Source organism: Micropterus salmoides, unplaced genomic scaffold (assembly GCF_014851395.1).
Source record: "Micropterus salmoides isolate LMB-PRFRI ecotype aquatic unplaced genomic scaffold, ASM1485139v1 Ms_hic_scaffold_3243, whole genome shotgun sequence".
In the NCBI taxonomy this organism is placed as follows: domain Eukaryota; kingdom Metazoa; phylum Chordata; class Actinopteri; order Centrarchiformes; family Centrarchidae; genus Micropterus; species Micropterus salmoides.
This window is the reverse complement of record NW_024042533.1, coordinates 20,455-25,910: the sequence shown is the minus strand read 5'-3', so window position 1 is coordinate 25,910 and position 5,456 is coordinate 20,455. Positions and strand designations below refer to the sequence as shown.

The window sequence follows — 5,456 nt, the reverse complement described above, 5'->3', positions numbered from 1 at the left end:
AAGGGTCCATGTAGGATGGACAATTAGTTCTATTCTGTGACCATCCGTCAAGTTTCTTTGCCATCATTCTTAGCATGCAATAAGCAAAACAATCATTACGGTGTTGGCACGCGTCAAAACTTATGGGCAATATTTGAGGGACTCTCCTGCCATTGTAACAGGCTATGCAGGACTGAGAGCTAACCTGCTGAGCAGAATATTGTAGCCATTGACGAAACATATTTCTCCCTGTATCATGGGTTTTACTCTCGTGTGGTTCTAGTCTGTTGTATACTGGACTTGGTTTCTGTAATACCCTGGGTTGTCGTCTGTTAGGCCTCAACGTTGCTTTTGGCTGATCATCTGCCAGTCCCCTTCGTTGCTGGCGTGGCTGGGACTTAATCAGCTTTCGGGCTAGTTGCCTATCTACAGTTGTTCCTGTTACTTCATCTGTACACCTGTTGGAACTACAGCTTGCCGTTATTGCCACCACTCCTTCAGCTTCGCATTGTTTCAGCTGGCTGGTTTTCTAATATGTGACCTCCTGGTCCTTGAGTCAGAATCTTTTTTAGCGTGGTTGTTCTTACATAAGTCAAATTTAGTTTGTCACTTTTTGGCCATTTACCTTCCACCGCTACTGTTGCTACTGCTAGTGCACATTCAATCATCTGTCCCTGTCTCGGGGGACCGTTCTCTTTCTGAGGAATCATATCTGGAATCTGACATGCTAGTAGTACTAGGACTGCTGTCACTGCTATCCACATCACCAGCTGCCTGTCTGGAGTTTCTGTCTGTCCCTCTTCTGGGTCTGTTTCTTCGGTTCTGTTTCTGATCTCGCATAGGGACTGTCTCGCTCTGAACCTGATTCTCCTTCTGCCTGTTTCATGTCCTGCTTCTGGGCCGCTTTCTGTCGGACTTGCGTATGTACCCGAACCTGTACATGACCTTGGGGTTGCTCTTGTACTGGAACCTGAATCTGACCCTGGTCCTGACTCTGTGATTGGGCTTGGTGTTGGTCTTGGGATTGTGTCTGCGTAGGGACTTGGTAGTAAGCTTGGCTGGGTTTCTGCAGTTCCTTGTTCTGCTCTATCTCCTTCTGAACCTGAGTCACCTGATTCTTCTGATTCATGGATATCTCTATCTGATCCTGACTGTCCTGCTGAATCAAGGGGTGTACTATCTGCATCTGTGACATCTTCTCTTGGAGGTAAGGATCCACTACTGGTTGCGCTGTCACTGGTTCGTCTAATGCTGGTCCGTCTGGCGGCCAGTCTGTCGGATCGTCTCTCCCCCTGCAGGGCGGGCTCACCGCTCCTTTGTCTGTCTCCCTCTGGGCTCTGGGATCGTCTAGCTCCCTGCGGGCGGTGTCACCGTCCCCATCGGATCCCGTGTGCCTTCCTCCTCTGACTGCCTCAGTTGCTCCTTCTGGCTCATTTGCTCTGCAGCAGTGGTTTAGATGGAACCAAACGTTCTTACCTTCTACTTTTAAGGCTGATGGTGTGGCAAGGACAACTTTAAATGGGCCTTCTCGTCTGGGTTGGTTCCACTTTCTTTTGAACACCTTGACGTACACCCACTCACCAGGGCGTATTGTTTGTTGGCGCTCTGGTATGGCAGCGTCTCTTTCCTCAGTGGCTCCTTTGACCTGTTGGAAGATAGTTCTGTGGATTCTAGTTAAATGCTGGACATAACTTGAAAACTCATTTTCTAACTGTTCAAGAGATGGCCCTTCATATGGACCTCTCAAGTATGGGACAGGCATTGGCCTCCCAGTGCACATTTCATGCGGTGTTAGATGCGTTATTCTGTTAGTTTGCGATCTCATTGCCATTAGTGCTAGCGGAAGAGCATCTACCCATTTTAACTTACCTCTGCTGTCCTCTATTATTTAGCTAGTTTTGCTTTCAAAGTTCCGTTAGCTCGTTCCACTGTCCCTTGTGATTGTGGATGATATACACACCCAAATCTTTGTTTAATGCCCAACATTTGGAGCATTGTCTTTATGACCTGTGCTACAAAGTGTGGTCCGTTGTCTGAACTGATCTTGTCTGGTAAGCCGAATCGTGGAAAAACTTCCCTGCATAAGAACTTTGCCACTGACTTATAGTCCGGGCTGGCGGTTGGTGTTGCTTCAATCCATCTACTGAATCTGTCAACCACTACTAGGATATACCTCATTCTGTTCACCCTCTCTGTCATGTCTACATAGTCTATTATAAGATGTCTAAACGGACCATCTGGCGCTGGTATGTGAGCCAGAGGGGCTGAGAATGACTTTCTTGTGTTGAAAAGAGCGCAACCCTGACATTCGTTCAATGTCTATCTACGGTGGCTGCCAGATATGGTGACCACCATACTGCCTGTATGCGCCTAAGTACCTGTCCCCTGGAACAATGATCTGGTCCGTGAGCGTTCCTTATAGCAAAGCGTGTTAAACAAATAGGCAGCACAAAATGGCCATGTGGACCCCTCCATAATCCTTTCTGGGGACCATCCTCAGTTACTTGTCTGGCCCCTTTCTTTAGCCACATGGACTTCTCATACACGTCAGCTGCTTCTTGTGCTGCAATGAGAGATGACAAATTTGTAAGTGGTTCACAATCCTCAACTGCTACCATTGGACCCATAACTTCTCCTACTGCGGCTCGTTTAGCAGCTTCATCTGCTGGTTGTTACCTCGAGCTATCAGAGTGTCTGTTTTTTGATGTGCTGGACACTTTATAATTGCTACTGCGGTTGGTTCATGGATTGCTTCTAATAATGCAGAGACGGCTTCTCCATGTATTACCGGAGTTCCATCTGCTCTGCAGAACCCTCTCTGTTTCCAAGTGTTGCCATGTACATGACACACTCCATATGCATAAGCTGAGTCTGTGTATACATTCAAACGCTTTCCCTTTGCCAGCTTACAGGCTGCTGAGAGCCTTGATTTCTGCTAACTGTGCTGAACATGGTTGAGGCACACTGGTGGTTTGAACGTCTGTGAAGGTATTATCTTTGTTTAGCTGTACCACTGCATATCCTGCATGATTACCTGTGGCGTCTCTGAAACAAGAGCCATCAACAAAGAATGTCAAATCAGCTGGGATTGGTTGATTGTGCAAATCCTCGCGTATTCTCATGAACGTGTCTGTTACCTGTATGCAGTCATGTGTGTTCCATCTACTGGCAGCACCATACGTGTTGCTGGATTCACTGTTGCACCGTTGGATAGTGAGTTCTGGTGCAGACAGGATGACTTCGTATCCTGTTTTCCTAGCTTGGGTTAGAACAAATCGAGGACTGGTGAGCAGAGCATGCAATTGATGACGTATACAAAATCACTGGATGTCCCATTGTCAAGGAAGAGCTTTTTGAATGCAAAAACTGCTGCTGCCAATCCCTGATAACACGGTGGCAGTCCCATCTCATGTTATCCAGTTTTGTACTGTAATATGCCAGTGGTTGTTTACCTGTTGGTGTGTCTTGCATTAGCACGGCACTCGCAAACCCTGATCTCTCAGCTACATACAGGTGGAATGGTTTAGAATAGTCTGGATTGCCCAGTGCTGGAGCAGAACGCAAATCCTGTTTTAGTGCTTGGAAGGCTCCTTCGGCTTCCTCAGTCCAGTATAACTGGGCTGATTTGACTGCCTGACCTGCTGCTCTTATCATAGCTCGTAATGGAGCTGTTTTTATTGCGTAATCGCAAATCCACGAGCGACTATACCCTGCCATGCCTAGAAATGAGAGCATTTGTCCTACTGTTGTGGTTTTGGTATCTTAGCTATAGCCTCTATCTGTGAGTTGGCTATCAGTCTCTTGTCTCCACTCAGTTTTCTACCTAAATACTCTACTTCAGTCTGACAGAATTGAAGTTTGTCCTTGCTAACTTTGTGCCCTCCTTTGGCCAATGCTGACAATATCGTCATGGTATCCTCCTCACATTGTTGTTCTGATGAACTACATATGAGAATGTCGTCCACGTATTGAATCACAGTGCTTTCTACCTCTAGATGTTGTAAATCTTGTGCCAGTACTCTGTTGAAGATTGACGGACTCGAAACAAACCCTGTGGTAGGCGGCTATAAGTTATCTGGTGACCGTCAAATGTGAAAGCAAACAAGTACTGTGACTCTGGGTGTAGTGGCACACTGAAAATGCTGAGCACAAATCTATCACTGAGTACCATTGTGTGTTTGGTGGGATGTTAGAGAGCAAGGTGTGGGTCCGGAACGACAGGTACTTCTGCATCTACAATGGCATTTATTTGTCTTAGGTCATGAACCAATCGGTAATCATTTGAATGTGGCTTTTTAATTGGGAAGATCGGCGTGTTACAGGGACTCTGTGTTTTGACCAGGACCCCTGCCTTCATCAGACCCTCAATTGTAGGTCTGATTCCTTCCAAAGCATGCTGTTTCAGTGGATATTGTCTTTGGTATGGCAATGTGATGTCTTTTCTAAGTTTTATTTTTACTGGCTGTGCTGACTTGACTAGTCCTACATCTGTTTTGTGTTTTGACCACAGTTCCTGAGGTACTTGATCCAATAACGCTCTGTGCCTGTCGTTACCATCATTAATGGCAGTTTCTTATCCTGTGGTCCCCTATCAACTATCACTTTTTCTGCTATTCCCTCATCGACTGCTGTCAGTGTTATTCTCATGCATTGTCTATCTGAGGAAATGTGTATGTTTGCATCATGTGTTTGTGTCCAATTTGGTATCTGTAATGCTCCCTTAACCATAGGTCCTAAATCATGGGACTCATAACCTTCTGACACAAGCAAGGTCACGTGGGACAGAGCCCGAAACCGCGAACCAATCTTGCAGTTCTGGTGGGAGGATGACAGCTGCCGCTGCTCCTTGAGGTCCTATGTACACATTCTGGACTGTCAGATAGTGCAGAGTCTTGTTGATCACTTCATCCCATAAGGTTTCATAATCTTGGTGTTGCTGTCTTTCATCATAATGGAGGGTGCAATGTAGTGGCAACTGGGGCTTTCTGCCAATTTCTCCTAGATGTGCTTTTGTCGTCTGTGTTTCCCATAGTTGCTGCAGCCGGGAACGCAGCTGAAGTTTAATCCAATATACCTTGGGCATGACTCTGTATTTTTCTTTTACTTCTTCTTGGTATGGTTCTTCTGGTAATTTGGTTAGGGGCATCATCCCTGCAGTGTGTTCTGCCACTCTGTAGGTTGTGTGATCTTCTGGAAACTCTATGTGCAATCCAGTTGGGGTGCACATTATTTGAGCCTTTAATTGACAGAGTAAATCTCGTCCCATCAGGCACATTGGAGTGTTGTCGAGTATAATAATGGTGACACAATAGTTTTTCCTGCAATCTTCATTGGTACCGGCTGTGTTAAAGGTATTATTTGTGTTTTCCCAGAGAAGCCTACTGTTTTTACTGATGACTCTGAGAGGGGGAGGTTTGAGCCGGATTTTCCAATACAAGAATGTGGCTCCAGAGTCTACCATAAATTGGTGATCTTCA

General features: G+C 46.0%; 1 pseudogene; it reads right to left on the bottom strand.

The window, feature by feature from the left end:
- Positions 1–742: 742 nt before the first annotated feature.
- On the bottom strand, positions 743–5,206 carry LOC119884170 (annotated as a pseudogene).
- Between the last annotated feature and the right edge of the window lie 250 nt (positions 5,207–5,456).